Source organism: Dromiciops gliroides, chromosome 1 (genome assembly GCF_019393635.1).
Source record: "Dromiciops gliroides isolate mDroGli1 chromosome 1, mDroGli1.pri, whole genome shotgun sequence".
Classification (NCBI taxonomy): Eukaryota; Metazoa; Chordata; class Mammalia; order Microbiotheria; family Microbiotheriidae; genus Dromiciops; species Dromiciops gliroides.
In genome coordinates, this window is record NC_057861.1 from 588,919,709 (window position 1) to 588,945,217 (window position 25,509).

The 25,509-nt window shown below is 38.9% G+C and overlaps 1 pseudogene; it reads right to left on the minus strand.

Annotated features, from left to right (window-relative positions):
* Positions 1 to 6,364, minus strand: part of LOC122752308 — a 43,229-nt pseudogene extending 36,865 nt beyond the window's left edge.
* Between the last annotated feature and the right edge of the window lie 19,145 nt (positions 6,365 to 25,509).

Consider the following 25,509-nt stretch of genomic DNA (forward strand, 5'->3'; position numbering starts at 1 on the left):
AATAGCTAACATTTATACAGCTTACTATGCACCAGGCAATGTGCAAAGAGCTTTATACTTATTATATATTGAATCATTTTCATAAAATATCAGTTTATAATAATAAATCATACATTTATTGGTGCTCTATCCATTGTCACAGCACTGTCCCTTTTAGGCAATAGGGTTATACTAAAAGTTTCAGGAGTTTTGCCTAAAAGGGATAGTGCTGTGACAATGGATAGAGCACCAGGCCTGGAGTCAGAAAGAATCATCTTCCTGAGTTCAAATCTGGCCTCAGCACTTAGTAACTGTGTGACCCTGGGTAAGTCACTTAACCCAGTTTGCCTCAGCTTCCTCATCTGTAAGATGAGCTAGAGAATGAAATGGCAAGCCACTCTAGTATCTTTGCTGAGAAAACCCAAATGGGGTCATAAAGAGTTGGACATAATGAAAATAACTGAATATTTTTTAAAAAATCACTTAAAAATTACAATGGCCACCCATTATTATTTAGTAACATAAATAAAATGTTGTGAAAAATATAGAATAATTTATGATTTGAGAATTCCTGGGAATTTCAGTTTCTCATTCTAGAATCCAGAAGATTATTATCTATTGGGAATTTGGAAATACTAGTTTCCTCTATCACCCCTACTCATCTCTAATTGCTCCATTTCTACTAGCTGCTTCCCTAATACCTACAAACATGGCAATGTCTTTGCCACCCCTCGCCCCTCTCCCCCCCAAAAAATAAAAACAACCCATCACTAGATCCATCCATTCCCACTGGCTACTATCTTATATCTTTCCTCCCTTTTGTGGCTAACTTCCTTGAGAAGTACCTCTACCTCCTTTTCTCTCACTTTTAACTCTTTGTAGGCTAACTTCTGACAATCATTCAACAGATACTTCTTTCCCTCAGACTCTCTGAGGAGAATACCCAGTGAATTTACCTCATCATTTTCCATCTGGCTGACCTTCTAGATTTTATGATCTCCAGAAACTCATCATTCTGCAAGATGAAATAAAGTCTGAAACTCGTCCCTCCTTAGTATCCTCTCCTTGTCTCTGAATGGAGAGGGTGAAGATTGGACATTAGAGACCTTTTTCCTCTCAAATCATCTTTTTGCAAGATGAATTCAATTCTTGTTTATTTGTTTGTTTGTTGTTGTTGTTGTTTTGCAGGGCAATGAGGGTTAAATGACTTGCCCAGGGTCACACAGCTAGTAAGTGTCTGAGGCCAGATTTGAACTCAGGTCCTCCTGAATTGAGGGCCAGTGCTTCATCCACTGCGCCACCTAGCTGCCCCTGATGAATCCAATTCTAACTCACTGCTCCTCCTACTCTCCTTCAGGACTTCATCGTGCTCCCACACTTTTGTACTCTCGGCAGCCCCCCTCCCCAGTTCCTTTTTACCTATCATCTTCCCCCCTTAGATTGTGGACTCCTTGAAGGTAAGAAATCTCATACCTTTCTTTTTATTCCCAGTGCTTAACATAGTGCCTGGTTAAATGTTTACTGGTTCTAACTCTACTGTTGATTTTCCTTTCGTTTTGGCTGCACACTTTATTAGATTTCAAATCATATAGTTCTGCTGGTGGGTAAGATTCTTTCTTAGAGGTCAGGTTGAGAACTTCCCAAACAGAAGCACTATAACCAGCAGAAACACCACGTGCAACAGAATATTTCCAGAAATTGAGTTCCCAACATCACTGGTGTCAAATTCAAATAAAAACACATACACTAAACCATATATAAAGATCCCTGTTGGGTGCACATTGACTTAGAAAACAACATATTAACATTATTTATGTTTTATTGTATGTTTACTTATTTTGTTAAATATTTCCTGATTACATTTTAATCTGGTCCTGACCTACTTGGCAGTGTTGCTTGTTGGTGGTATGTTTGACACTGTACTTCATTAATAAAAATCTCATATCTGGACCAATAAGTACATGCCTAAACAATAATAATAACAACAACAACAACAATAAGCACTTTGAAGTTTGCAAAGCATTCTACATGTATTATCTCATTTGATTCTCTGCATTATTTCACAGACATCTTCCCAGGACTCTCTGAAATGAGTTCTTTTGTCATTTCTTATGACAAAATAGTATTTGATTACATTAATATATCATAATTTGGTAGTCATTCCCCAATGGAATCTTTCTGAGAATGACCTATCTTGATTTTCAGGTCTTTATCTTTTCAGTCTACAAAAAGGATAAAATATAAGTTCCCTCAATTTTATTGGAGTTACTAGATTACTTTTGACCTCAGAGAATAATGCCATCATTCCTTCTCTGCTTCCATTCCTCCCAAGGGCATAAAAGAGAGGGCCTCTCAGTGGCATTTGAAATAGTATGTCTTGTTATTTTTGTTTTAGAATGGTCTCTTGCAAGCATGTTATCTCAAGGACAAGGGAGGAGGCTAGGCTGTTCACTGATGGAGAACAATTACCATTTAAAAAAGATTAATTGGAGAATGGGCCTTCCTTTTTGTAGGATGGCTGGAAATACGAAAAGGGAGAGGTATGTGGATTTATAGTCTTCCTGGATGAGAAGCTGCCTGTGTGTATGATCGAGAAATAGGGTCCAGGGTGATAATTAAGGAGAAATTAATCAAAAAAGGAACCAACACTTATTACGCACATACTATAGCACTAGGGGCTGAAGATACAAATAAAAAAGTGAAAATATTCCTGCTTTCAAGGAGGACATTATTCTGGGAGGTGGGGGAATAGCATATTTTCATAGATAAGTAAATAAGGGATATATACATGTAAAGTAGGGGGAACTTTTCTATCCAAGAGGCCCTATCTTCTGGCTAATATAGATTGGGTTTAGGACTGGAGGAGTTTGAGTGTTCTCTCTCTCTTTCCTCTAATTCTTTCCTTCTTTCAGTCTTCTCTCTCCCTTCCTTCCTTCCTTTTTTCCTCCCTTCCTTCCTTTTTTCCTCCCTTCCTTCCTTCCTTCCTTCTTGTCTGCCTGCTTCTCCTCTCCTCTTCTTTTTTTATTTCTTTTTTCACTATTGTTTTAGGAATGCTATATATAAGGACAATCCCCAGGTACTTTAAGATAAGTATTAGAATGAAATGAGCCAAAGAAGATCCAGCAGTTAACATCTGAGGCCAAGGAAGCAGAACTAGGAAGTTTGTACTTTGATTCTCCCTTATTGGTAGCAGCAGGATGAATTAGAATGGTTCTCTTTTAAAATGGGCCTCCATCATCTCAGAGATTTCAGGACAGTGCAGGGAATCCTGATAAGACTAACCACAGAGAAATAAATGTATTTCTCACAAGAACAGACCTGACCCTAATCAACTCCTGTGATCCTGAGGCTTACATGTAGTAGTAGTTGTTGTTGTTGTTCAGTCATTTCAGTTGCATCCAACTCTTTGTGACTTCATTATTTGGGGTTTCCTTGGCAGAGATATAGAGTGGTTTGCCATTTCCTTCTCCAGCTTACAGATGAGAAAACTGAGGCAAACAGGATGAAGTGACTTGCCTAGAGTCACACAGCCAGTGTCTGAATATCTGATTTGAACTCAGCTTTTCTTGACTCCAGGCCCGACACTTTATCCACTGCTCCACCGAGGTGCCCAAGGCTTACAGACTTCCTCCATTTCTTTTCTGCCTCAAAAGCCACTGATTGGCCTAAATAATGAAATAGTAAAACGTTTTCTACACTGATACACAAAGTGAAAATGGTCTACTCCTTCTGGAGAGTCATAATCTCCTTTTTGTCCAATCACTCTACCTTCCTAGCCTAGAAAGAGGAACCAGTAACTTTGTTTTTGTTTTTTGTTTTTTTTAGTGAGGCAATTGGGGTTATGTGACTTGCCCAGGGTCACACAGCTAGTAAGTGCTAAGTGTCTGAGGCCGGATTTGAACTCAGGTACTCCTGACTCCAAGGCCAGTGCTCTATCCACTGCGCCATCTAGCTGCCCCTGGAACCAGTAACTTTGTGAATAATGACATGAGAGGCAGACATGAAGCCATGTGCATCTTAGAAGTAGTTGGACAATGACTGATCCAAATGGACCACTATCTACACAGTTGTTTTTGCTCTCTACCCCGTCAGCAGCTCTACATAATGCTGTGGTTACCATCTCTTGGTTCTCAGAGTCTTTTTGTTTTGTTTTGTTTTGATTTAAAAAAAAAATTTAATGTTTTGTTGATACCTTTGTTTTTACATCAAAGTCACCTCCTGTCACATAATAATAGCTAAAATGTATATAGTGTTTTAAAGTTTGCAAAGTACAAGTATTATCTTATTTTATTCTCACAATAATCCTGGGAAGTAGGTGCTATTATGACCCTCCCTTTACAAATGAGGACACTGAAACTGTGACAGGGAAACTGACTTACAGAGGGTCACTTAGCTTATTAATGTCTGAGATTCGATTCAAACTCAGCTTGTCCTGACTCTGAGGTTAACATAATATTTACTATGCCACCTAGAAAATACAATAAACAAAACCTCCAACGCAATGACCATATCTTACAATGTATATAATATTGTGTCTTATTAATCCTCTATCTCGTCTATGAGCACAATGGTATATTCCAATATCTATTCTTCAAGACCTTCTTTGTTTTTTTCTCATTACTCAAAATCCAACTTCCCTTTTATGACTTTTCTCATTTATAGCTATCCCTTTCACAACTGGGAGGTTAGGGATATGGTACCCCCATGATCTGGAAAATCTTCATAAATTTTTTGGCCCTCCTTTGTACCAGAGAAGTTTGAATTTTTTCTTCTTCTTTTATGGGGTGCTTAGAGTACCTTTTTGTAAAATTTGGGTCAAGTATTTGGCCACATTTTAACTTATCTAGTTATTTCTTTTCTTTTTCTTTTTTTTGTGGGGCAATGAGGGTTAAGTGACTTGCCTAGGATCACACAGCCAGTATGTGTCATGTGTCTGAAGCCAGATTTAAACTCAGGTCCTCCTGAATCCAGGGTTGGTGCTTATCCACTGTGCCACCTAGCTGCCCCCTATTTTTATCTTTTAATACCATAAATAAATGCAATTTTTTTTCCAAGTTAAAATATGGGGGCAGCTAGGTGGTACAGTGGATAAAGCACTAGCCCTGGATTCAGGAAGATCTGAGTTCAAACCCAGCCTCAGACACTTGATACTTACTGGCTGTGTGACCCTGGGCAAGTCACTTAACCCTCATTGCCCTGCAAAAAGACAAACAAAAACAAAATAAAAAAACAAACAAAAAGACAAAAATATCTTGAAACTATACAACACTATACAGATATTTTAAGCACTTCTTAGTCTCTAAGCTTTTTGTGTCATCTGATGTTTTTTTGGTGTCATCGTTTGGACTTCTGCAAAACTCCCCCAAAATTCCCATTTAATTTCTTATGCCAACCCATGATATATTGAAACCATGATAAGAAAAGTTATGATGTAGAAGGGAAAACTGTACACTGTCAAAAATTATTATATGTTATTCTCATTTCATTCTTCAATACTTCATACACATTTTTATTCTTTTCTGAATTCATGTTTTTCACTTCTTTATACAAAATAATTTCGATTATATTCAGATGGCATAGTTTTTTTCAGTCATTACACAATTGAAATTGTCTCACTAGAATTGAAAATAAGCCAAGGAAACAAATTCTGAGCAAAATGATTTATTGGCAAAGGCATGGAGTTTGTTACAAATCAGGTCTTTAGCTCCTCAGTAGGCAAAAAAGACCATGAGGTAGGGCTTACAAGATTTCTTATAGATTTTGGAAGTAAAAAAATAGAACCAGGTAAGTCATTTAATGTCTATTAGTAGAAAGGATGAAAGTTTCTTCTTGTCTCTATGGAATGCTGATTGTTTGTGTCCATTTGCATCCTGCAAGGATGGCTAGTGTGGTACAGAGATAACAGACTTCCTTGACATAAAGATAGAACAGTGATTTACAGGAAGACTGAACTTATGAACTTAACTCAGAGACAAAGAAATGTAACTTAAGTGGATATACAACATTTCAGCAGAGATACAGAATAGAATCAATTACAAAATAAAATCAATAGAAGCAATTTGATTTTCTCAGTTTCTCAATGGGCATCCACTTTGTTTCCAGTTTTTATCTATCATGAGGAATTCTACTGTGAGAATTGGGATGACATCCCCTGCTGGGAGAGACATTGTGAGCCCTGGCCTGAAAAGAAACCATGTGACTTTGGCATCTGGAAGTGATGTCTGCCACCTATGGGTCCTGTCAATCAGTGTTACCAGCCAATTAGTTTGGAGCTGTGTGTGTGTGTGAATGGCCCTGTTTACGGTTTCACAGGACGCTTCTGGGAGAAGCTGCTTAGGAGCAAGGTCCTTTCGTTTCCAGACTTTGGCGTGGTGGGGGACTTCATGTGGGCTGCTAGGAAAGGAAGGTTTTTTCTCTCTGACAATACTGAATAGATCTAAACTAGGATTTCCCATGCTATAAGGAATCTGTTCTCAATCTCTCTCTCTCTCTCTTCACTAACTTCTTTTTTTTTTTTTGAGGCAATTGGGGTTAAGTGACTTGCCCAGGGTCACACAGCTAGTAAGTGTCAAGTGTCTGAGGCTGGATTTGAACTCAGGTCCTCCTGAATCCAGGGCTGGTGCTTTACCTACTGCGCCACCTAGCTGCCCCTCTTCACTAACTTCTAATGCACTTTAATAAATACTTAAAAGGCTAAACTCTTGCTAAAGCCTCTAATTTAAGTCAACCACTCATTAGATTTTAGACATCACAACTAGAATTTTAGGCCCTTACACTACTATGACTATTTTGGTATATATGCATCCTTTCCTTTTGTCTTTGACTTCTTTGTGGGCTATATCCACATAGTGAGCAAGATCACTGTGTCAAAGGGTTTGTTATTTTGTCCAAATCTGAATTGACGTCCAGAATGATTTTACTTCACAGTTCCATAGATAGTGTATCTGTATGCCTGCTTTCCCCATGTTCACCAATCTGCATGGTGAAACCTCAAAAATCTATGATTTTCCATTACTCTTACTCTTAATGATTTGAAACATATTTTCATGTGGTTATTATTAGTTGGCTTTTTAAAAAAATACTGACTGTTCAAATTGTGGGAGTGGGTAGTAAGGTATCAAGAAGGACATAAGCATCCAAGGATGGCTCTTTAATCCTTCTGTCTCATGGGTAAGCAGGGGCTTTGATGTACAGTGGAATTCAGATACCAGTCAAGAGCCCAAAACTCTGGGTATGTCTTTACATAAAATTTCTAATGCTGAGCTGATTCATAGCAACTTAGTGGGAGGAGATCCTTTGGGTGAATCAAAGACTAAGTGGTCTGACCTGACGTCCCTTATCAGCCATAAGGGCATAATGATTAAGAGAGCCTTGTACTTCTTACATATGTGGCCTAGATGACGTTTGCTAAATTGATTATGATCAGGATATCCTTTTATATCTTGCCTAAATGAAGTTAGCTAAACCCTTTATTAGGTACATAGGAAATTCCCCGGCAGTCCAATCAGTGCCTAGAAATAGGACAGTACTCATACTTACCTTTTTACCATTTATCTATTGGGGAATGCTTCTCTATGTTATATAGTTCTATTATACTCTTATATATTTTGGATAATCTGACTTTTATCAGTGATATTGAAACAAATATTTTTATATTCTTATTTTTCTTCTATTATTAACTTTATTTGAACAAGGCTTTCTATATTGTGCAGTCAAAATTGTGTATTTCATCTTTCAGGATCTTGTTCAGTTAAGAATATTACTGCTAGGGGCAGCTAGGTGGCACAGTAGATAGAACACCAGCCCTGGAGTCAGGAGGACCTGAGTTTAAATCCGGCCTCAGACACTTGACACTTACTAGCTGTGTGACCCTGGGCAAGTCACTTAACTCTCATTGCCCCACCAAAAAAAAAAAAAAAAGGAAAGAAAGAAAAAGAAAAAAAATACTACTCCTAGTCACAGTTTTGAAAGAGATTTGGTCTGGGGCAGCTAGGTGGTGCAGTGTATAGAGTACCGGTCCTGGATTCAGGAGGACCTGAGTTCAAATCTGGCCTCATACACTTAACACTTACTAGCTGTGTGACTCTGGGCAAGTCACTTAACCCCAATTGCCTCACCAAAAAAATGAAAGAAAGAAAGAAAGAAAGAAAGAAAGAAAGAAAGAAAGAAAGAAAGAAAGAAAGAAAGAAAGAAAGAAAGAAAGAAAGAAAGAAAGAAAGGAAGAAAGGAAGAAAGAAAGGAAGAAAGGAAGAAAGAAAGATACTTGGTATTTTCTAATCTTTTAATGGTATGACCCTTATTGATAAAGGCATTTAAAGATATAAAATTTCCCCTAAGAACAGCATTAGCTTTGCCATATGTTATCCTAGTATTCTCACTTTATTTGTTGACATTTTCCATTTCTTTGATTTGTTCTCTGACCATTAATTCTTTCTGTTTATTTCATCTCCTATTATTTTTAATTCTTCCTTCGAAGGCCATTTACTGAATATAATATTTATTGCACTGTGATTAGTAAATAACATGTTTAGTAGTTTTGCTTTTCTGCATTTTTGGTGAGTTTTGTTTTGTTTTGTTTTGTTTTGTTTTGTTTTTGTGTGTGTGTGCTGGGCGATGAGGGTTAAGTGACTTGCCCAGGGTCACACAGCCAGTAAGTATCAAGTGTCTGAGGCTGGATTTGAACTCAGGTCCTCTTGAATCCAGGGCCAGTATTCTATCCACTGTGCCACCTAGCTGCCCCCTTTGGTGAGTTTTTTTTTTTTTAATAGTAATTGTAGGAAGGAAAGTCCCCACGTGCACTAGGCTGAGTTCACAATCCTGTCTCACAGAAAGTGCATGCTTAGCTCATGATCAATGTATGGAGACATGTATATGTGTTCTGGGAACAAAGGAGAAAAGGGGAGGGGGAACAAGGTCAAAATGAAGGAAGAGGGAAGGGGGGGGGCAGTCAGATGTTTCAGATCTCACAGTTCCCACTGACCCCCCCTCCCATCTCTCCCAGCCCCTATCTCTAGAGATATTCAACTTGAATAACAGGAAGAGTCACTCAGGTGCTTCAGCATTGTTTTGTAGTCATGTTAATTTTAGAAGGATGACAGGCTTAAAATTTATCTTTGGCTATGTTGAGAAATCAAAGAAATAGAATAAAGAATAAAAGAATAATCCATTGTTGGGACCCTAGGGTCAAGGGGGATTCTGCTCTGAGAAAAAAGAAACATGTCACTTAACATCTGGTCTCAACTTAATTGCCGCATCCTGTGCCGAGCCCCATGATTGCCTGTCCTTTCTTCTTGAGTCCCGAGTATTGAATTGGTGGGCGAATTCCCCGACCCACTCAACAGGGACTTCGGTTCTGACACATGATGAATTCCAGATAAAACTAAGATGTAGCTGACAAGTGGGGAGACTGAGCAGAAGTAAAAATACTGTTAATTGGCAATAAAACTTAAAGGAGACAGTGAGAATTTGACAAAGCAATAAACTTTTAAACTAACCATACTGGGGTGGGGCTGGGTATCTTCCAGACCCCATCCTCAGAGTTTAATCTGACTCAAATCCATAATCATCTCATACAAGAGGAATGGGGTTTCCACAGGTCTTGAAGCCTTGATGTGGGGATGGATTTAATTGATCAAATTGATTGTGAGGCATCCCAAAGAATTACAAGACTCAATGACGCAGTTATTCAGTTTTATTAAAAGACTGTGATGGGGGCGGCTAGGTGGTGCAGTGGATAAAGCACCGGCCTTGGATTCAGGAGTACCTGAGTTCAAATCCAGCCTCAGACACTTACTAGCTGTGTGACCCTGGGCAAGTCACTTAACCCCCATTGCCCGCAAAAAAAAAAAAAAAAAAGACTGTGATAGGGGCAGCTAGGTGGCACAGTGGATAAAGCACCGGCCCTGGATTCAGGGGGACCTGAGTTTAAATCTGGCCTCAGACACTTGACACTTATTGGCTGTGTGACCCTGGGCAAGTCACTTAACCCCAAATGCCTCACACACACACACACACACACACACACACACACACACAAAAAGACTGTGATGATCACAGGGAGAACACTCCAAAGGAGAAAGCTGTCTCCAATTGGGAGATGAAAATGGCTATATTTATAGTGAAGAATGTAGGTTATTTCCTCATTATCTTAATCTCCTACTTGTGGGAGGTTCATATCCTATTTTGGAATTCCTGGGGTGCTAAGACATCCCTCAAGGTGGGTACCTTTCTCACTAGGGGTGTGTTTTGGGGGCTTAAACATCATAAAGTGAACCTAAGGACACATTTGGTCTTTCTGCACATGTTCCTCAAACATGTTTAAACTTGTCAGATCCCAAGGGTTTCTCTGTTTAGAATATTTCTTTACTTTAAAATCTGGTTTCTAGGTACAGTTTCTGTTTCCTGTCATCCAGGAATGTTAATGGTCATTAATGGTTTATGGTCCCTGGCTACTTTTTCCTTTAGTTTCTGCTGATAGTGTTGGTTGATAAAGACTCAAACCTCCTGGTAACAGTTGATAAGAGCTCAAACTTTCTGGTTAAGAACTGAAGCATTAGTTTCTCTATTAAACCTTTTAGCTAACTCAGGTTTTAATTTATCTGTTAATCCTTCTGGCCTCCTCCATCAGCCTGAGGAGACAACACTTTACAACCTTTTCCCTCATTTATAACAATAATAACTCAGATTTATCACTTCAGATTACAACCTACTTAAGTGTTTTTGTGAGGAAAATAAAAGTTTATGCTAAGATTGGATGATGTAGCCAGAAACTTACTTGTATCACTTGTTTCTTTCATTAAGAATCCAAAATCTTTAACAACTTTCTATAAAGTCAGTCCCTGATCTTACTGAGGCCTCTGAGAGAGCAATTTCTGTCTTATCAGTGGTAGACGTATTTTTAGTTCCTTCTGTGTGTACATTATTTCCCTATATTAATTTTCTGTCTAGGACAACAGTCTAACAAGATGAAGGAAACATGGAGAGCAATTAAAAATAAGGCACATTCTGGTCAAAGTAATCCAGAGAGAAATAATTGCAAAACTGATTCCAAATGGATTGCCAAAAGATGACTCATATTAGAAAAATAAAAATCTGTAAGTCAAATGGAGGAGAAAGAAAAATGTCTAAATAGAGCAGATTAAGAGGCAAGAAAAGAGAGGAAGAAAAATGCCTTCAGTAGTAGGCACTTACTAAATTCTTGTTGACTCACAGAGGAACATGAACAGTAATGAATAGAAGCAGCAAGTGTGTGATAGAAAGAAGCTGAAGGGCTTCAGCAATTAGGCAAAAGTCCAGATGAAAAGGTAGGAGACTGTTAACGATTTGGCTGCTTAAGTAAACCACATGCTTTGTCTGTGATTTATTGCAAATAAGTATTATCACGAAGGGAGTTTGTACAAGCTTACCTGCTGCTTGGCTATGAAGAAGAAAGAAAGTCAGTAGCTGTAGATCCTTATCATAATGACAAGGATTCTTTATCTGAGGTTTATAGACCATAGGTTGGTGAATTTGGATGGGAAAAAAATTCCATCTTTTCTCCACTAACTTTTGGTTTTCTTTGTAATTCCATGCATTTTATTTTATGAATTTTAAAAACATTATACTAAGAAAGGCATCCATAGGTTTCAGCAGATCACCAAAGGCATCCATAATGAAAAAAATGTTAAGAAAATCTGTACCTTAAGGGATGGTTTTAATGCAGTGCTGGTCTGATGGTGAATTTTGCTGATGTCTGTGGAAGGTATTCAACTATATGAGAGATTAGAAAAGAGGGAGGCGTTTGCTGTGGGGAAAAGGTGGAGATATTGTTTACTCTGATTTCACTATGGAAATAGCATTCAGAACCTGCAAACAATGAGCTATTATGCCTAGTTAAAAGAATTGAGTCTCTCCTTTGGAAGTTTTGCCTGATCCCTCAAGGTTGAAAATAACCATTTGTTTTTCCAACCCCCAATAGAATTTTGTGCCTGTTTTTGTTGTGTTTTCTTTTGTTGTGCTTCCCTAAGCTTTAGTTCTGTTTTCTTCTATACTATATAGTCAATCCATATTTTGTATATTTGCACGTATATGTTGTAGCTACCCTGCTATATTGTGAGCTTTATGAAGGCAAATACTATAGATTAATCATATTTTTAAAATTTCCCCCTCCACAGTACTCCGTACACAGTGGACACTCAATAAATGATTTTGGAATGAATGATGAAATCCACAAACATGATCTTATGTGAATGGGTATAAGAAGGCAGACAACACAGCCTCAACATGGGAAAGTGTGAGATTTAAAATTGGATATTAGATCATAAATCTCCCCTACTTAACCCTTCCCTTAATTTATTTCCCAGACTAGTAAATGGAAGAAGCTTCTGGTTTTCTAGATAGAGCCTTTATTGTATATAAGGTGTTGTTGATTAGAAGGATAGGAAAATAGAAATACAGTACAAATCGTCTTAAATCTAGGCTTAGTCTATATTCCTTATAAAAACTCACCAAACCGAAAAAGGCCACCTTTGGAGTGAGGGAGACCGTCTGTGCCACGCCGCCAGGAGTCCCGCCAAGCAGGCAAAAAGGCTACTCTCGTTCTCTCCACCCCGGAAGTCAAAAAACCCAGCAGGCAGTCTGACATGCGCAGCAGGCGGACTGTACCCGGCAGGCAGTCTGACATGCGCAGCAGGCGGACTGTACCCGGCAGGCAGTCTGACATGCGCAGCAGGCGGACTGTTCATCTCCTCCCCAAAAGGGTGGTCCTTGAAAAACTGGCGTCTTTCAGTTATCCTAACCGACTGTTAAAAACTTTCATATTTTACCACATTTCCCCCCTTTGCTTCCTCAAGAAATGGAATGTTTCCTTGATGGAACAGTAAAAAGAATATAATAACTTTTGCTGACTAATATTGTACAGATGGCTGGAAGTATTCATCCCACCCATCTCACTTCTACACCTGGCTTCTATGCTCCCTCCTATATGCCTGATGCCATGGAAATCTTAATCCCATGGATCTGATTAAGTCTGACTCAGTTTCTTCCAATATGTTCGGTGGCATGGACATATATTCCATCCACCTATTTTAAGCCTGGCATACTGTATGGGCAGTACATATTGCTCAAGTGTGGGAATGCTCATATCCCATCATTTCTCTGTTCTTTTATGGTAACCCCCATAATTATCTCAGGTGTCATGATAAATACAGTGTTGAATTTGGCCTTGACACCTGTTACCAATTATATTAGATTTTTAAAATTTCTCATAATGGCATGAGGATGATTAGGCAGATGATGCAAAAAGTGATGAAACAAAGATAAAAATTATTTTTAATAATTAATATCGCAGCAATTGTCTTCTCAATTACCCTCCATAAGGGGGGGACTATAGTAATATTATAATTTTAAAGAATGGTTCAATTTTTGTTTTATTATATGTTTCATGTGTAACAACTAAGATTCTGAATTCCCTTAGACATGTTTTTGAGAACTTTCATTGTTTGATTTGATTATTGACAAAGCTATTTTAAAGTTGTGTTAAGCTCAATTTTGTAGGAAATTTTCCTGGCTGATTACCAGCATCCACACATCAACCCCTGAAAAGACTTCCATTCCACGACTACACCTAGAGGACATCTGGGAAAAGACTTTCAGAGACTTTAAATGAACAGTTTTGATTTGTTGTTTTTGTTGTTTTTTTTCTCTTTCTGTTTTAATATACACCATCTGTAACATGTATTCTCTGCAGAGGCCCTCCCTTTGCAAGACTAATGTCAAAGCGTCGGTTCATGAGGACAAAAAAAAAAATCGCCCCTCTGGACAAAACTTTCCTCTCTTCCTTTTCTATATTGTTGTTCACATATTATTAGTTAGCAATAGTTATTATATTGTTTTTACTGTTCCGTCAAGGAAACATTTTGTTTCTTGAGGAACAACAGGGGGGACTGTAACGATTGGAATGACGCCACCTGCTGGATACTTACTGTAGAAGAGTTCTGCCCATGAAGGGAAGGTCTTTGAGGGCAAGACCAGGAGTCAGGAAGTGACGCGGGATAGTGGGAGGAGGAAGGAAGAGACTGGCGCTCAGTCTCGCGCGGGCTCTTTCCTCTGGACTCTGGTGGAGAAGGGAGCTAGAAATGTGCTCTCCCTTTAATAGATAGGAATCTAGGCCTTTCTCTCTCTCTTTACCAAATTCTTATTCTCCTTAATAAATGCTTAAAAGTCTAACTCTTGCTAAAGCTTGTAATTGATTGGCGACCACTCATTAGATATTTTAGACAGACTAGCTAGAATTTTAGCCCTTAACAAAAGAACACTAGATTTGTAGTCAAAAGACCTGGGTTCAAGTCTTGCTGCTATTATTTGCCACTTCTGTGATCTTAGGCAGCATCAGTTTCTTCACCTGTAAAGTGAGTATAATAATGCCTGTTGTAACTACTTGCAGGGTTGATGGGTTGAGGATTCATTGAGATAACGTATGGTTAGTACCCAGGATACTCTCTATCACATATGGGCCCCTCAGAAAAGGTACCCCATGTCTGGGCAAGTCAGCAGGAGGTTCTTGGCCACAGCACAGATCAGCAGCTGAGGCCCCTGGGTCTTGCAGTTGTGAGATCCCCAGTCCCAGATAAGAGGACAAACTACCAGCTAGAGAACCATCCACAGGACAGTCTCGAATTGGCCAAGCTATCCCAGCACAGGGAGCAAGCCTGGAGTGGTGAAGAATCCACTTTTTTAAAAAAACACTTTTTAAAATCCTTTTTGAGCTCTTCCAAGAAGGCTTTTTGGTCTTGAAACCAATTCATCCTCTTCCTTGAAGCTTCACATATAGGCATTTTTACAGTATTGTCCTCATCTGGGTTTGTGTTTTGGTCTTCCCTGTTGCCATAGAAGCTCTTCATGGTAAGGGTACTTTTCTGTTTCTTATTCATATTGTAGCCTATTTTTTTTACTTTTAAAGTTGAGGTCTGCTCCTGGGGCACAGGGGCCACTGTTACAAGCTTCTTGTGCTGGGGGATAGGAGGAAAGTCACTGGCTTTCTGCTCTAAGGCCTCTGGGGCTTGTGGATTCATCTATCATGAAGCCTTCCCTGATCCTCCCAGCAAAAAGTGCTTCTTTCCTCCTCAAAGACCTTATCCCTCTCTGTTTGACCTCTCCCATGCACTTATCACATTTAAATTAGTTTTGTGGCTAATTTGTGTATGTCTTTCCCTCTTGATAGTTTGTAAGCTTATGGAGGCCAAAAATTGTATTACTGTTCAACTTTAAATCATATCTAGCACATATTAGGCACTCAATAAATTTTTTTTTAGTTGAATTGAGAAAATACTGCAAGCTACCAGAAAGAAACAATTTAAATATCATGGAGCCACTGTCAGGATTACATAAGATCTGGTAGCTTCAACATTAAAGGATATAAGGGCTTAGAATAATGATATTCTAGAAGGCAAAGGAGCTTGGATTGCAACCAAGGATAAACTACCCAGTAAAACTGAACATCTTCCAAGGGAAAAGATGGACATTCAATAAAATACAGGACTTTCAAGCTTTCCTGATGAAAAGACCAGAACTGAACAGAAAATTTGATCTTCAAATACAACACTCAAGAGAAGTATAAAAAGGGGCAGCTAGGTGGTGCAGGATAGAGCACCAGCCCTGGAGTCAGGAATACCTGAGTTCAAATACGGCCTCAGACACTTAACACTTACTAGCTGTGTGACCCTGGGCAAGTCACTTAACCCCAACTGCCTCACTAAAAAAAAAAAAAAAAAGATAAATATAAAAAGGTAAACAGGAAAAGAGATGTTACCTGAGCTAAGCTTTGAAAGAAGGAAGACCGCAACAAGAAAAGATGTGAAGGGATGCCTACTGTCATCATGGTCTGTGAATGCATGGAAGTAAGAGAGGGTAGAATGAGATCAAGGATGGTTAGCAGTCCTGTTTGTATCAACATTTATGGCTTCCAGTGTTTCTACTTAAAAGTTAGTATACAATTACCCAGGATGTTTTGAGAGTCCTTTTATTCCCCATAGCTCTCCCTTTGCCTTGGGTGTTTTATGGACAGACCTAAGCGATGCCCTTTATATATGAATACAGGCACTGATGACGTACTGATGAAGTTGAGCACTTACTGAAAATTACTTTCTCTCATCAAGAAGAGAAATATTCATGAGAGCAGACATACTGATTTACCCTGGAAAAGATGATGAGTCAATGTTGTCTCAGCCCATCTCAGTCCTTGCTGGGTATCAAGCTAAGTGGGCAGTATTTGCTTTTGCAAATTTTTCTTTCTTTCTTTCTTTCTTTCTTTCTTTCTTTCTTTCTTTCTTTCTTTCTTTCTTTCTTTCTTTCTTTCTTTTTTTGCTAAAGGGAGGGAGCAGAAGACAATTCAGGATCTCGTTCTCTCTCTCTCTCTCTCTCACACACACACACACACACACACTCTCTCTCTCTGTCTCTGTCTTCCATATTCCCTGTTTCTGTGAAACTTGAAAAGAATTCATGTCAATCAAGGTAACAACTAACAGGCCTTTTTCTTAGAGAAGATTGGATTTACTTCATAATTAAATGACCAGTTACTATTCTTCCAAAAGAGAGGCAGCATAGTTTGGGGCTAGAGAGCAACTCTAGAAGCTAGTAACACTTGGGTTCAAGTCCCACTTCTAATATATCCTGGGCTCACCACTTAACCTTTCAATGCCATAAGCAAAACTCTGACTATACATGCCCCTCAGACCATAGACCCTCCTTCCAGACTGGCCTTTGCATTGTAGAAAGTAGCCCTTGTGGAGCAGGGAAAGATGTGAACTTGATCAGATGTGCTTTATAAATAAATGGATATGAGAAGAAAAAAAAGAATAGTATCCCTCACACTGTTTCCAGCCTGACTTAGTTGGGCAACAAATCTGATGGCAACTGCTTTTTTCAGATGCTGTAGCTCCACCTCCTCATTTTCTAAGGACGAAACAAACATCTCACCACCAAAGTCCTGGCACAGGCAAGTGGCTCCACAGTAGAAACTAATGAGTTTTATGAATAGAAGTAGCATTAACAAAAATTATTACTATATGTTCTGCCACTGTACCCTAAGGACCACATGGCTTTTCCATCTGAAATCTCTTACGTATGTTGCCACCCCCCCACTCCCCATTTTGAATATGAGCTCCTTGAGAGTCAGTCCTTGTATTGTGCAGATGTTTCCTGCCTTGTTTCAGTCTAAGTCTCTGTGTAGGTTACTAGAGGTTTTGTATCAGGTCATGACAAAAACTTCTCTAATTGGCTGCCCCTTCTATTCTTTCCCTCTGACTGTGGCCAGTGGAGACTCCCCCTCTCAACCCTCAAGTAGCTCCTTTTTGTTGCTATCAATGTGTATCAAATCACCTGTTTTCAATTTTTTAATAAAGGGAAATCTTGCCTCAAGACACACACACAAACACCACAAACAAATGCAGGTGCCTGTGTGTGTGTGTGAGTGTGTGTGTGAATTTCCAACCCTCATAACCACTTCCCTTCCACTTTGAGTTTCAGTATTGTGGGGACCAATTTTTAATTGGGGAGTGCTAGCTAAGCAGCTTGCTGCAATATTGGGGCAAGGAAGGAGACTAGAAGCCTCCCTCAAAACAGAACAAGATTTATTTTAACAAGAACGAACTCAAAAAAAAAAAAACACAACACAAACAGGATCAGGAGGATCAAGGGAAAGGATATAAAATGGAGAAAGGGAAATTATAATACCTGAAAAAATACCACCGCCCAGGATTCAGCTGAAAATATGCAGCAGAATGCCTGTTGCTTTCCAGCTTCCACCTAGAATGCCCAATTCTCCTCCCCCAAACCTAGAAACACCCCACACGGTCCCAGACAATGGGATGGCTGCTCTGACAGTCACATGACTGCCCTCACTAAGTTTCCAATCATTATAATTTTGCCAGGCCCATGTAGGCATTGGCAAGTGGTGATGACATGAGGTGCCAGCGCCATGGCAATGGCTACAACCAGTGGGTAGAGCACTGTGTGGTTTGTGGAGCCCCAGGCCAGTGCACGCCAGGGAAAAAAACCCTCAAATAACAATTAATTCTTTACATCCCCCCCTTTGTTTCATCAAGAAACATGGGGTGTTTCCTTGATGGAACAATAAACAATAAATAAATTTTTAAAAATAACAGAATATCAAAATCAATGCTAACAAACAATATACTAATAACAATACAGGAAAGGGAAAATACATATTACAGATGATGTATATAGTAACAGAAGGAAAACCAAAAATGTCCATTTAAAGTCCTTAAAATCTTGTCTTCGAAGGAGGGTTGAAATGTCATCAGGGAAACTGGACTCTAGTCTGGATTCTGGCTGTCTCTGGATTCTGGTTGTCTCTGGAACTGCTGGATTTTCATTAATCTTTAGCATAGCATTGTCCAAAAATGTTCAAATTAAACAATAAAAATTCTTCAAAATATACAAAACAAGTTTAAACTATATATATATATATATATATATATATATATATATATATATATATATATCATATTGGAGTCCCCCCTTTGGAGGCTACTCATATCCATATGCAATACAAAAATTGAGACAGTTATGACATTACTAACACTTTTTACCACTATATGTCTGGATCAAAGTCAAATTTAGTTATGTGTCCATGATGACACCTGAAAATGTTATGAAAAGGTTACCATACCACATCTCATGGTGCATAGACATCTAATAATTGTGCTAGGCTTCAGGTGGATTGATTCTGACCATGACACCAGATTGAGTGAAGAAGCCAAGTTAAGTTAAACCAGGTGCATGCATTAGGGCTAACATGACACCAGAACATTTTTGGAGTGAGAGAGGAAGAAACTGGACTATGTCCAGCAATTGTGCTCTACATAGCTGCTCTCGTATGCAAACTATGAACTTCCTGAATGTATTTGGCTGTTCTCTCAGCCTCCATCAGGGTATCTTACATATATCCGTCTCTCCTCCTGTTGTACATATATTCTCTCCAGGGCCTGCATCATGGAGTTGAACCATCTCCATTAAGCTCAATGTAAGAGCAATTAGTCTCTGAAATGGTAAGTTTCCATAAATCATAAATCTCATATTAATTTCACCAAAGACAATTTGATGGTAAAAATGTGTGCTACACTGCATAACTTAGGATCTACTTGAAATATATATATAATCCCAAACCATACCCAGAATATACATAGTCACAATGACATACAAATGATAAATGAATGTAAATGGCTGATATTATTAAACATTATTACAGAATTTTCATTAAGCAAGTAAACTGCATCATCTTGTCCATGAATTCTCTATCATAGTACAATGACAGTAACAGATACTTGAAATGATAAACAATTTATCAAAAGGAAATAAAACATCAGCAAGACTCAATATGTTCATTAATTGCCTTATAAATCAAGCAATAAGGTTCAATAACCCTTTCTAGAAGACAGAGCCATGTGCTCTTGGTGGAGAAGTTCTTCATCTGTAGGAGGAAAAGTTTGTTTAAGGTAAAAGCTTATAATGCTAGAATTTGGGGTACACCACATTTTTTAAACTGGTTCCCCAATTCTCTGCATGCCAAAGTGGCAGGGGTTTCTGAATCATCATTGATTCTTCTAATGCTGTCATAATGACCATTATGGGAGAAAATATGGAGTTCTTTAGCGTTGACTTTGTCTGTGCCACAAATTTGCCATAAAGGTTCATTCAAGTGGTGAATGATTACATTCAGTCGGTTATGTTTGGCAAAGGCTACAATGGAGTCGTTCCCATCACAAGTACCAGCTTTTTTCAAATCAGCAACATATTCTTCAAAGGGAATATCTGTTTCTATAAAAGACCTAAAGTCTTCTTTATGACTGAGCATAGAATTAGCAGTTTCTTGTCTGTGTTTGAGATGGTTTTTGGAATGACCTTCTAACTGGTCTCCAAGGGCTCTGAAAAGACAATTTCCATCTCCTGATACCTTATGGAGTTTGAGTCCCAGGGTTTGCAATTGAGTGATAATGCTTGCAAATTGGAACTGTCTATTACCCCTGTGCTCTGTTCAGTTTCTTTGCTCTTTAGCAACTGGTTGAATTTTATCTGAAATTACTTTACCCACAAATGGTGTGGGCTTCACATGGGAACAGTGAATCCAAGATTCTTTTTCTCCAATTTTAATAGCAGTAGGAGTCGTCAATAATACCTGAAAAAGTCCCTCCCAAGTGGGCTGGGTCCCACTGGTCCACTGAAAATTCTTAACACATACATTGTCTCCAGGACTTAAATCATGCAAGGAAAAGTCTAAAGGACCAGCTTGTACAGCAACTCCTGCTTCATGGAGTTCACATAGCCTGGTTTGTAGTTCCTGTATATAGGAAGCAACAGAAGTATCACATCCCACCAGTGATGTGTAGACTGGGGAAAAAGTTTTAGCTTGGATAGGAGGGTGACCAAAAAGCATATCATAAGGAGATATGTGGAGTTCACCTCTTGGTCTACTGCACAGATAGAATAATGCCAAGGGTAGAACATCAGGCCATTTCAAATGGGTTTCAGTACATAATTTGCCAATCATGCTCTTAAGCTCTTTATTCATATGTTCAACTTGGCCTGAGCTTTGAGGGTGGTAAGGAGTATGAAATCTAGGAGTTATTCTCAAGAAAAAATAAATCTGGGAGAGAATTGAGTCTGTAAAATGTGTACCTCTATCAGAGTCAATGTATGCTGGTGGCCCAAAGAGAGGAACAATTTCTTTAAGGAGAGTTTTGGCCACAAAGCCAGCAGTTGCTCGTGGGGCAGGAAAAGCCTCCACCCATCGAGTGAGCTGGTTAACAATAACAAGGCAAAATTTATATTTTCCTGCTTTGGGCATAGAAATAAAGTCAATTTGTAGATGTTCAAAGGGTGTATATGCCAAAAGATGCCCTCCATATGCTTTAGCACGGAAAGCATGTTGATTGTAAGACTGACATGTGGAGCAGCCCGAGGAGAAGCGAGATGCTATGTTAGTTATACCTGGTGCTAACCAGGTCCTTCTAACTGAGTCCACAATGCCTTGTGTGCCAAAATGGCCTTTCTTGTGAATAGAGAGGCATACCTGGTGATAGAATTTCTGGGGGAGAAGTGGTTTTCCCTCTGAAGACATACAGACTCCACTGATCTGTTTAGCCTTGAATCTCTTTTTCCACCTTTCTACTTCAGAATCATCATAAGTTAGGTGGAGAGAAACATCCTCAGAAGGTGAGAGATTAAATACATGTTCAGGGGCTTCTAAAGCAGCGAGCTTAGCTGCTGAATCAGCTCATGCATTCCCTGTTGAAACAGGATCACTATTCCCTGTGTGGGCAGGGCAATGTACAATTGCTAGAGCAGAGGGAAGTTTCAGGGCAGATAGGAAGTCCTTGATAAGGTCTCCATTAGCAATAGCTTTGCCAGAGGACGTTAGAAAGCCCCTCTGTAGCCAAAGCATGCCTACAGCATGGCATACACCAAATGCATATCTGGAGTCAGTATAAATGGTAGCACTCTTCTCTTTGGCTATGTTACAGGCTTGTGTAATATCCACAAGTTTAGCAGCTTGTGCACTAAAATGTGAAGGCAGAGAAGCTGCCCAGATAATATCATAATCAGAAACTACAGCAGCCCCAGTGAAACGGGTGCCATCTTTCATAAATAAAGAACCATCCATATAGAGGACCATATCAGGGTTCTATAAAAGTGTATCCAAAAGGTAATCATGGGGTTTCTCAGCCATATCAACTAAAGAGGCACAGTCATGCAATGGCTCCCCCAAGAGTGATAAGTTAGGGAGCAGTGTTGCTGGGTTAAAGACTGTACAGCATTTTAAAGTGATATTTTCATGACCTAGCAGGGTTACTTCATACTTAGCCAGCCTTTGATCTGAAAAGGCTTGTGTTCTATGGCATAGTAAGAGGGCCTCTACTTTGTGGGGACATTGTATTGTAAGAGGATTACCTAGGACCAAATCAGAGGCTTTTTCTACCAAAAGGGCTGCCCTGAGGCAGGGTGGCACCCCAGAGGCCACAGAATCTAGTTGGCTAGAATAATAAGCTATTGGACACTGGACAGATCGTAATGAGTGAGTCAGGACCCCAGAAGCCACTCCCTTCTGTTCATGCACAAAAAGAGTAAAAGGCTTACTGTAATCTGGGAGTCCTAGTGCAGGTGCTGAGTCTAGTGGGTCCAGTCTTGTAAATTGCCTAGCAGCTTCACAAAGTCTATCATAAAAATCTATTAGGTTGTTCATTAGGCTCCTGAGCGAGTTTTAAAAACTTTTGCCAGTTGTCAGATTACTTAGAACAGGATTCCATTCCTTTCAGTAGCATTTTCCTAGCATTTTTTAATTCTTGGAATTGCTGTGGATCATTATAATCCCAGTTTGGCTCCTGGAGAGGCCACTCTGTTAACGCTTCCCCAGAGGCCACCAAGGAAGTTCCTGCTGTGACAATATCTGCAATTTCACTTGGGGATAGTATAATTTCCATAAGACAAGTGACATGGGCCCATGTGGGTTGATATGTATTAAATATAGACCTTAATTGCGAAATTACTGACTTTGGATTCTGATTAAACCTAGGTATAAGTTTCTTCCATGCACACAGATCCTTTGGACTGAATGGGCTATATATTTTATGCTGTGCTCCTCTGCAGGCTGTAACATTCTGTAGGGGGAGCAGTTTCCATTGATCTGATTCTAAAGACTGGTCTAAATCTGTTTCTGAACTCAGGTCATCTCCAATAGAGGGACCTGTACTGGTATCCCACTGAACACATGGTCTACTATGATCATATCCCTTCCTCTCTTTACAGCTTTTTTGGAAAAAATACCACATCGCAATAATGACAATAATGAGAATAAAATTTATAGCCATTTGAGTTATAGTGATAGTGGTATAGTAAAGTTCTAATTTAGTTGTAATGCTTCCACTAATATTGTATATGTGCTCAGTGGGAAAGATAAACTCTCCCATACCATTATTCCAAAGATTTTTTACTGTGTTTGTGAGGAGGAAACCAGAAATGCCATGAATAAGTATTGAGCAGGCCAACAGTTTAAATCGGGACAATATGTGTCCCAAAATATGCCAATTAGAATATACAAGGGGGGAGCCAAATAGTCAATCATGGTGCAGTTCAAAATGAACCGGTTTTTCTCTAAACAGCAAGATAAATGCTAAGGTTTTTTTTAAGAGCAAGGGAGATTGCCTAAGGGGGCAGTGGGGGAGGGGCAAGAAGGTCCCCCAGGTTAGTTGGCTCATGGCCAAATAAGGGGGAGGGGGGTTGGGTTAAAGAAATTCACTAGGTTAATCAACTCCTGGCTGACTCGCCAAAAACTGTGGGGACCAATTTTTAATTGGGGAGTGCTTGCTAAGCGGCAGCCTCCCTCAAAACAGAACAAGATTTATTTTAACAAGAACAAACTTAAAAACAAAACACAAAGCCAGTACTTATGATAAAGGCCTTATCTCTAAAATATATAGGGAACTAAATCAAATTTATAAGAATCCAAGTCATTCACCAATTGAGAAATGGTCAAAAAATATGAACAGGCAGTTTTCTGATGAAGAAACCAAAGCTATCTATTCCCATATGAAAAAAATGCTCTAAATCTCTAATGATTAGAGAGATGCAAATTAAAACAACTCTGAGGTACCACCTGACACCTATCAGATTGGCTAAAATGACAAAAAAGGAAAATAAAAATGTTGGAGAAGCTGTGGGAAAATTAGAACACTAATTCATTGTTGGTGGAGCTGTGAACTGATCCAACCATTCTGGAAAGCAATTTGGAATTATGTCCAAAGGGTGATAAAGCTGTGCATGCCCTTTGACCCAGCAATACCACTTTTGGGTCTTTTCCCCAAAGAAATCATGGAAGGGGAAAGGGACCCATATGTACAAAAATATTTATAGCTGTTCTTTACGTGGTAGCAAGGAATTGGAAGTTGAGGGGGTGCCCATCAATTGGGGAATGGCTGGACAAGTTGTGGTATATGAATACAATGGAATACTATGGTGCTGTAAGAAATGATGAGCAGGAGGAGTTCAGAGAAACCTGGAGGGTCTTACGTGAGCTGATGATGAGTGAGATGAGCAGAACCAGAACATTGTACACAGTATCATCAACATTGAGTGTTGATCTACTGTGATGGACTATATTCTTCTCACCAATGCAATGGTACAGAAGAGTTCCAGGGAACTCATGATGGAATAGGATCTCCAAATCCAAGAAAAAAAAAATGAACTGCGGAGTATAGATGCTAAATGAACCATACTATTTCTTTTGTTTTTGGTGCTGTTGTTTTTTTCTATTTCGAGGTTTGTCATCAGTGCTCTGATTTTTTCTCTTATAACATGACTAATGCAGAAATAGGATTAATGTTATTATGCGTATATATGTATATATAAATGTATATATATATATATATATGTATATATGTATATATGTGTGTATATATATATATATAACCTATATCAGATTACCTGCTGTCTAGGGGAGGGGGAAGGGAGGGGAGGGAAGGAGAAAAATCTGAAATTGTAAAGCTTGTATAAACAAAAGATGAGAACTATCTTTACATGTAATGGAAAAAAATACTTTATTAATTAAAAAACAACAACAACAAAACCAAAGAGGATCAGTAGGATCAAGGTAAAGGAAATAAAATGGGGAAAGGGAAATTATAATACCTGAAAAAATACCACCGCCCAGGAATCAGCTGAAAATACGCAGGAGAATGCCTGTCCCTTTCCAGCTTCCTCCTATTCTGGCAATGGCTACAACCAGTGGGTGGAGCACCATGTAGTTTGTGGAGCCTCAGGCAAGTGTGGGCCAAGGCATAAAACCCCCAAATAGCAATTAATTCTTTACAGTAGCCAGTAAACTAGAAAAGGCTTATGCAGATGACCTTCTATTTGAAGAATGTTCATATACGGGATTATAAATAACTTTGAAATATTAACTACATCTGTGGGATTAATAGTTGTTCTTTCTATGATTTCTGTTTTGTTTTCCCTTGTTTTTAAATAAAATGTCATTCTGAAGTACAATGAATTATGGGTTTGCAAGTGCACTTCACTTTCAGTATTCTGGAAGGTACCTAGTATGATATAATACATACTTTTCCCTGCAGCTTCTGGAGGGGAGGGGAGGGGGGTTCCTCAAGAGAGTGAGATAATCCTCCAAAGTATGCCTAGGTTCTTTGTGTCCGGAGAGTCTCTGATATGGGGCTTTCACAAGGATCCCCTGAATTCAGTTCAACTCTACAAGGACTTATTGACCATTGACCATATATATATATATATATATATATATATATATATATATATATATATATATAATAGGCCAGATATTGAGATAGGGGCTAGAAGAAGTAAGTAACAATTCCTTTCCTGAAGGAATTAACATTCTACTGGGAGAAGGGGAGGAGAAATGACACCAAAACAGACAAGTATATACAAAATATACAAAGTTATCTACAAAGTTACATACAGAACATATAAAGAAAGGAATATGGAAAAGGCTCATGAGGAAGTGGC